Source organism: Mustela lutreola, chromosome 1 (assembly GCF_030435805.1).
Source record: "Mustela lutreola isolate mMusLut2 chromosome 1, mMusLut2.pri, whole genome shotgun sequence".
Classification (NCBI taxonomy): Eukaryota; Metazoa; Chordata; class Mammalia; order Carnivora; family Mustelidae; genus Mustela; species Mustela lutreola.
The window spans coordinates 94,252,837-94,262,384 of NC_081290.1; positions in this window are offsets into that span (position 1 = coordinate 94,252,837).

Sequence of the window (9,548 nt, forward strand, 5' to 3'; positions counted from 1 at the left end):
GCTCAGCAGGGAGCCTGCTTCCTTTCCTCTCTCTCTCTACCTGCCTCTCTGCCTACTTGTGATCTCTGTCAAATAAATAGAATCTTTAAAAAAAAAAAAAATGAACACATACCAAGGTTTTCTGTCACTAAATTATTAATTTATCTGGATAGTGAAGCATATCTCTGGACTGATACTTACATGCACCTCATTAACATAACACATACCCATCCCCCATAAAAAGGAATGAAAACCAAAGGAAAAAGGTAGACAGTTCCAAAAGATATAGTCAAAAGTTTCAACTTATTGATAATCTCAGCCAGGATCCAATTACAGTTGATCCTTGAACAACACAAGGTTAGGGACACCAACTACTCTGCATGGTCAAAAATCCATGTATAACTTTTGATTTTCCCAAAACTTTACTAATAGCCCACTGTTGTCCAGAGGCAATAACATAATCAACTAATGCATATTTTTAATGTTTTATGTATTATATACTGTATTCTTATAGTAGAATAAACTATTAAGAAATTATTACTATATAATTATATATAATATATAATTATATATTATATAAACTATTAATAAATTATTAAGAAAATCATAGAAGAAAATACATTTACATAATTATACTGTAAGAATTCTGCATATAAGTGGACCTGCACAGTTCAAACCCCTATTCTTCAAAGGTCAACTGTGTATCTCTAAATTGTAAAACTGCAAAAATTGTTACAGAGTCAGAAACTCTGACTCTAGTACTCTAGTACTAGAGTACTCTAGTAAACTCTAGTACTCACCTAGGTTGCCATCAAATTTATACTTCTATATGCCCACCCAAAAACATTTCTCTCAAAATATACAGCTGGAAAAAGAATAGATTTAAGTATCTTCAAATATGCTCAATTGCTTTGATAAAGCTTTAAAAATATTTTTGGATGCCTGGGTGGCTCAGTTGGTTGGGTGGTTGCCTTCGGCTCAGGTCATGATCCCAGCGTCCTGGGATCGAGTACCACATCGGGCTTCTTGCTCGGTGGGGAGCCTGCTTCTCCCTCTGCCTGCCATTCTGTCTGCCTGTGCTCGCTCTCTCACCCTCTCTCTCTCTGATAAATAAATAAAATCTTAAAAAAAAATTTAAAAAATATTTTTGGAGAAAAAACAATCAGAGCAACACATTCTGTAAGATTTGACCTGCATTTATTACCTAAATCAAAACTGAACTTTATCTGACACCAGCTAAGTTGAGGAGAGTACAGATCACCAGACAGAGTCAATTCAGAAGATTCCAAGAGATGAAATTATATCAGCTGTGGAAGACTGAAGTCAAAACTGGACCTATAAGTCTGAATATTGGAAAATGTTCTCGATAAGCATGAGTTTGGAAAACGAAACCAATGTGAAAGACAAATTGGAGTAAGATGAGAATCATGGTAAGGGGCTCATTTATCATCAAGATCTCGTGACTATCTTCACAGTCAAAGTAAGATATGTTACAGGGTACAGGGTACAGAAATGTGTGACAGAATAATTACATGGGCTAAAGAGAAGCAGAGAGGAAAAGATGAAAAATACTTTAAAAATAGTAGTATACTAATTGCCTTGGGTTTCCATACAAAATACCATAAACTCGTGGCATAAACAATTAGAAATTGTTTATGTCCTCAGCATTACAGAAGCTAAAACTGTGAGATCAAAGTGTCAACAAGGCTGGTTCCTTCTGAGGACTGTTAGGAAGAACCTGTTCCATGCCTCTCTCCTAGCTTCTGATGGTTTGCTAGAAATTTTTGGTGTTGGTTGGCTTATAGAAGTATCATCTTGATATCTTCCTTTATTTCCATACCCTGTTCTTCCTGTGCACATGTCTACTGAAAATTTCCCCTTTTTATGAAGGACACAAGTTGTACTGGATTAGGATCCCACCTGCTTTAGTATGACCTAAAATTATTGTATATCCAATGACCCTATATTCAAAAGAAGTAACATTCTGAGGCTTAGGACTTAAATGTATGTTTTTGGGGTAGACACAATTCAATTCATAATAAGTAGTGAGAAAGGAATCTTGTAAAGTGTAATTTGACATAAGTATTTTTGCATAACTTTATAAAATGAACAAAGATATGGAAAAAAACACCCAGATAATCCCAAAGTAAGAATTTCCGGGCATAGAGGAAGAAAAATGTAATATACTTCTTGTCAAATTCAGACGCAAATATATGTATTTCTGTGCAATTAATTTTTCTGAGTTTGCAGTGGAATGTAGTACTAGCATGACCAAATTCTGGGACATTAAAAAATGGATGGGTATTGGAAAGAATTTTGTAGATCACCAGAAATAAAACAAACAAACAAAAAAAGGACTATCATAAATAAAAAAATATATACAATGTATAAATTGCTTAAATCCTTCATTAAAAAGCAGAAGAAATTGAGGTGAACCTGGGTGGCTGAGTCCGTTAAGTGTTGCTTAATTTTGGCTTAGGTCATAATGTCAAGGTCATGAGATCAAGCCCCTACTTAGGATGCTTTCCCTCCCACTGCCCTTCCCTGCTGGCATGCTGTTTCTCTCTCTCTTTAAAAAAAAAAAAAAGGGCGCCTGGGTGGCTCAGTGGGTTAAGCCGCTGCCTTCGGCTCAGGTCATGATCTCAGGGTCCTGGGATCGAGTCCCGCATCGGGCTCTCTGCTCAGCAGGGAGCCTGCTTCCTCCTCTCTCTCTGCCTGCCTCTCTGCCTACTTGTGATCTCTCTCTGTCGAATAAATAAATAAAATCTTTAAAAAAAAAAAAAAAAAAAAAAAAAAAAAAAAAAGACAACAACAACAAAAAACCAAAAGTAAAAAACGGTGAAATTAAGTTAGACAAAAAAAATATGGTACTTGATCTTACTTTAGGAGACATCTAAAAGAACAAGAAGAGTTGAAAATTAATGAATGGAAAATGATACATCCAGCAAATGAGACTATCAAGAAAACAGGTGAATCAATATTATTATCAGAAAAAAACAGTTAAAATTAAAGATCTTACCATAGCACAAATGACAATATTTCATATTGATTAAATACACAATTTAATAAGAATCACTTGTAAAGATAAGCATACATCAAAATACATAACATCAAAATATGACAAATGCAACATAATGTAGTAATATAAAATTTAAAAATTAACTTCGCAGTACAAAAAATATTTAAGATGCCTGGGTGGCTCAGTCAGTTAAGCAACACTCTTGATTTCAGCTCAGGTGTTGATCTCAAGGTCATGAGATTGAGCCCAGGTCTCTGCTCCATAGGGTGTCAGCTTGGAATTCTTTTTCTTCCTCTCCCTTTGCATCCCTTCTGTGCTCTCTTTCTCTTGCTCTCACTCTCTCTCTCTCTCTAAAATAAATAAATGTTTAAAAACACACATTTAAGTATAGAGCATGTTTGAGTAATACAGTTTTCAAGCTTGATCAAATAAATCTGTTGAACTTTACCAACAATCAGAGAATACATAATATTCTTGGGGGTGGATATTGCCTTGCAGGAGCAATTTTCAAAAATAAGCAGAAGTTGGGGCACCTGGGTGGCTCAGTGAGTTAAAGCCTCTGTCTTCGGCTCAGGTCATGATCCCAGGGTCCTGGTATGGAGCCCCACATCAGATTCTCTGCTCCACAGGGAGCCTGCTTCATCCTCTCTCTGACTGCTTCTCTGCCTCTCTGCCTACTTGTGATCTCTGTCTGTCAAATAAATAAATAAAATCTTAAAAAAAAAATAAGCAGAAACACTATTCATCAAAATGAAGAAATGAGTCAGTTGCACAGGATCAAGATGTCCAAGGGAATCTTGAGAGTCAAGATTTCCAGGAATGTCAGGACAGTTTAATTATCATCTTATGTCTTAGTCTTTACTAATCAGAACCATGATCTTGAAAGACCAGGCTATTTTCATTGACTTTACCTTCTTTGAACTTGGATACTTACCATTCAGTCCTGAGCTTGATCTCCATCTTTCTCTTGATATGAGAGAAATTAATATAACTTATTTATATATATATAAATTATATATATATAAATTATATATATTATAATATATAAATTTTATATATATAAATATAACTTATAAGTTATATTAAAAATAATAATAATTCTATTAAGAATTAGGCAGAAAGAAAAAGTCCAATCCCAGTGAAGTCCTCAGCTATTCCAATGGGAGGCTCTGGAAGTGAAATGACCCTTCATAATTATCCACAAATGGAAAATTCCTGTATGAATCATTATTGGCTTCAAACCAACCTGGGGAAGTAGCATGACACCGTAAAGAGGTGTCATGAGGAAGAACAGTGGACTATTTTTAAATGTTATACTGTTTTGTGCGTAGCTGGGTTTAAAAAAAAAAAAAAAGGATGAATTTTCAGGATAAATTTTGCAATAGAAAAAAATATCTACTTATGTGAATAAAACATGCCCAGAATTTCAAAGAGGGTTTTAAACACATACACTGGAATAAATGAAAGAGTTGTCATATTTGTGATTTAGCAATTATAAGTGATATAATTAGCCAGCAGAGTATGTTTGATGCTTTGTGCTTAAAAAAAAAATTAAAAAAATTCCTTACACTAAGATTTATAGTTCTCTGATTTAAAGTCAATTCCGTTTTGATTCCCTTGGCAGGGAATCAATATTTGCCCATCTCAATTAACACATAACCAGCACTAATAGAAGTTCCCAAGTTTTGCTTTGCTTATCATGATTCAGCAGGGATCAAATTTGAGGCTATTTTAAGTAGTGTGGTTACTGGAGTGATAGAAAATAGGATTTTGAAAAGGCTAACTGGTAACCTACAGCTAACAAAGGTACAACTTTAAATTGATGATTTTCTATGAGAAAACAGAAAATAAAATGATAGGTCCATGCTAGCTTTTAGTTTTTATTGAACTAAAAATCACTGGTTTCCAGTACCTTATGCACACTTAATTTAAAAGTAAAAAAAAAAGTCAAGTGGGCAAAAAAAGAAAGGTTGTTCTACTGATTTCTACACTTTTGTATGTAAGACTTTTTCAATAAAATATCTTAACCTTTACACATATATGGTTTTAATAGTGTTTTATTTTTAATTCACCTGATCATATAACTGTTTTAAATAGAAGTATTTATAAATTGCACAAAAGACATAGTTAATATATTTATTTTCATCTATATTAATTTACTTTTCATTTTTTTTAACCACTTCACTGTTTTTCTCTTTATCCATTTAATGATAGTATGCATTGTCATAAACAAGATTGCTTAGCTATGAAACACTTTTTTAATATTTGGAAAACATTCATATATGAAGATATGTATCTCAAATTTATATTTGTGATTTCTTTTCTATTTAATTATTATTTGACAATTACATGTTTTCTTCACAAATTTTATTATAAAATGAATGCATTTGATTTGCTGCTAATTGAATTCCCATGAATTCCATAAGCATTTTGTCAGAGAGGGCATATCATATTAAAAATATTCCAAATTTTTACTGTTTTTCAAATGTTTTAATGTAGTTAGATTTTTCTTATGCTATTTATTTTAACATTTTTTTCCTGTTTTCAGAGTTCATTCCTAATTTTGGATTTTAAAAAACAGCACACTGGGTGCTTGGGAGGCTCACTTGTTAAGCATCTGCCTTTGGTTCAGGTCATGATTCCAGGATCCTGGGAACAAGCTCAGCATTGGGATCCCTGCTCAGCGGGAAGCCTGCGTCTCCCTCTCCCATTCTGCATGCTTGTGTTTCCTTTCTTGCTGTGTCTCTCTCTGTCAAATAAATAAATAAAATCTTCAAAATAAATAAATAAATTAATTAATTAATTAAAATAAAAACATCATACAGTCTTTACCTAGGTAATCCATAGTTTAACTATCTTCCTAACTTTTAGAACATCATACCTGTATCCAAATAGAAATACAATTTTCCACAATTGCTATTTCAAAATGACTTATTATTTATTTCCTCCCAGAATCCCCTCAAGAAAATTGTTTTGTGGTATTAGATTTAAGTTGAGAAGTTCTTGTTTTAATAGTAATAATTTTTTTTTATAACTCTATTTGGCCTAGTTTTTCAATACACTTAAATTTTTTGATGCAGTTTTGTTTTTTATCTTACATTTTGTCAGACACTTTAATGCCTATTTCATGTTTACATATGAATTATGTATCCTTAAACATTTCTGTTCCCATTTATTTTTCTTTAACCTGTATGATTTTATTTTTTTAAAGATTTTATTTATTTATTTGACAAACAGAGATTATAAGTAGGCAGAGAGGCAGGCAAAAAGAAAGAGGGGAAAGCTTGCTCCCCGCTGAGCAGAGAGCACAAGGGGCTAAATCCCAGGACCTGAGCCGAATGCAGAGGCTTAATCCACTGAACCACCCAGGTGCCCCAAACCTGTATGATTTTATATGAAAGTTACTACCTTCTCTTTTTCCTATGACCTTTTGTAAAATGACTATGAATAAAATATTAATCTGTTTCATTATCTTACTATTTTCTTATCACTTTATCTTTAGTTACATTAAATTTGTCTTATTCATTTTGCTTTCATACATATATTACATTTTTTAAAATTCACATCTTTTTTAAAAATCTAATTCAATTAGGTGACATATACTACATCGTTAATTTTTAGTTATTAAAAGCATTCAATGACTTATTAGTTGCATATAACACCCAGTGCTCATCACCTCACATGTCTTCTTTAATGCCTATTACCCAATTACCCCATTCCCCACCCACTTCCTTTCCACAGATGACATGATACTTCATGTGGAAAACCCAAAAGACTCTATCCCAAAATTTCTAGAACTCATACAGGAATTCAGCAACGTGGCAAAATATAAAATCAATGCACAGAAATCAGTTGCATTTCTATACACTAACAATGTGACTAATTGTATACACTAACAATGTAAGCAAATTAAGGAATCGATCCCATTTACAATTACTCCAACAACTATAAGATACCTACGAATAAACCTAACCAAAGAGGTAAAGTATCTGTACTCTAGAAATTATAGAACACTTACGAAAGAAAGTAAGGAAGACACAAAGAGATGGAAAAACATTCCATGTTCATGGATTGGAAGAATAAACATTGTTAAAATGCCTATGCTGCGGGTGCCTGGGTGACTCAGTTGGTTGAGCGACTGCCTTCAGCTCAGGTCATGATCCTGGAGTCCTGGGATCGAGTCCCACATTAGGCTCCCTGCTCGGCAGGGAGTCTGCTTCTCCCGCTGACCTCTTTCCTCTCATGCTCTCTCTCTCTCTCTCAAATAAATAAATAAAATCTTTAAAAAAAAAAAGATGGTTTTTATAAAATATCTATGCTGCTCAGATCAATTTATACATTCAATGCAATCTCTATCAAAATCCACATCTCTCAGTGGTAATTCTTTAGCTTTGTATATGAAAGCGTATTTTTTAAAATATGAAAATATATAATCACTTCAAGAGAGATCTTGTAAAGAAGAATAAAAAGACACACATTAGAATGCTTATTGCCACATCATGTCTGTTAGCAAAACATGGAGGTTAATCTGCTTATTGCAGATAATGGTGAAGTAATTTGTACCTATGCTTTTGACGGGATATCTGTTGTAATCAGAAGGAAGGAACATTTGTTCACATAAAAATAAAAGCAGATAATAAAAATAAAATTCTAGATAAAAATAAACATGAAATTAATTTATATCAAATTATTACTTATAAAAACTTTAAGGAGCAGCTGGCTGGCTCGGTCAGTTGAGCATCTACCTTTGGCTAGGGTCATGATCCCAGGATCCTGGGATAGAGCCCCCAGTTGAACTCCCTGCTCAGGGAATTTTGCAGTTCTCATCAATCAATAAACTTGGTCTTGGCTGGATGTTCTTACTAATCTTTTGGAGGAGGGTCCTGTTGCAGTTATTCTTAAATGTCTTTGCCCAAGGTGGAATTGCTCCACCCTTGCCAGGGGCCAAACTAAGTAATCTCCTTGGGTTTGCTCTAGGTTGTTTTTATTCCCTGAAAGCTTTGGTACAGTTTTGGAGGACAGGAATGAAAATGGTGCCCTCCCAAATCTCTGGGCCTGGAGGAACTGAGAACATAGGGCCCCACTCCTTAGTGAGCCCTCAAAGAAAAGCAGTCAATCATTCTCTCTCTCCCTCTGCCCCTCCTCCCTGCTTGTGAGAACTCTTCCTCTCACACACTTTCTCTCAAATAAATAAATAAAATCTTAAAAAAAGAAACAAACTTTAAGTACACAGATCAATTTTTTGTGAATGTCTGTGTATGTGCACATGTAAGGATATTTGACAAGGTGTGTGTGTGTGTGTGTGTGTGTGTGCATTTGCACCTGTGCAGAACTAAATAACCAAACCAATAGTGTATTCAAAGAAAATACATTAAACACAAAAGATAGGGTGCTGGTGGTGATTAAGAATTGGGACTAGAAATAAAAGTAAAACAATTAAAAAAAATTTTTTTTAAAGATTTTATTTATTTATTTGATAGAGAGAGAGAGATCACAAATAGGCATGTTGTGGAAAATTTGAGGTGACCAAGGAAACCCAAATGGCACACGGAGAGATGGGAGAACACAGCTTTATTAATGCTAGCAGGCTCAGTGGGATCGTTCCCAAAGACTGAGCCCCCGACCGGTTAGGAGTGAGTTCTTATGGTTACAGGCAATAGGGGATGGTAAGAGGGTGTTTTTGAGGTCTCTCAAGCCCCAGACTCTTTCCCAGTCTCTTAAGGCCAAATGGCCCTTTCACTTGGAAGTATAATCTATGTGGAGGTCTGTCAGGAGAATGTTAAATAACCAAGGGGCCTGTTTCTCTTTCTTTTCTTATTCAAGTAGGATTGGGCATGGGTCTTGTTCCCTCTCATCACCTCTCTGACTTTTGGCTAAGATCAAGTGGTCTTGTTCCCTCTCTCTCAGCAGGAGCAATGACTTGTTATCTTATCTTAGTCAAATGAGATGGCTATTTGGTCTTTCCTTTGCTGGAGCAAAGGGGAGCCAGCAACAGAAAGGGGCTGGAGCTGGGAGTTTCCATCAGCCTCAGGCAGAGTGGCAGGCAGAGAGAGAGGAGGAAGCAGACTCCCTGCTGAGCAGAAAGCCCAATGCGGGGCTCCATCTCACCACCCTAGGATAATGACCTGAGCTGAAGGCAGAGGCTTAAGCCACTGAGCCACCCAGGTGCCCCAATTTTATATTATTTTTTAAGTATCTTTTTTAAAAATATTTTATTTACCAGAGAGAGAGAGTATAAAGAAGAGGAAGCAGCAGGCAGAGGGAGAAGCAGGCTTCCCACTCAGCAAGGAACCAGATGTGGGAACCCATCCAGGACCATGGGATCATGACCTGAGCTGAAGGCAGACGCTTACTCAGTCAGCCACCCAGGTGTCCCAAAAATAAAACACATTTTTAAAAATGTTAGACAATAATAATAAGTCCAGGTGTTTCTTCAACTCAATTTTTTACTTCAGAATATTGAAACAAATACATGAAAAATCAAAACTGTGTTTTATTTTGGTCTAATGGTTTGCTTGGGAACCTATATTTAATAGCATGCAGGTTTCTT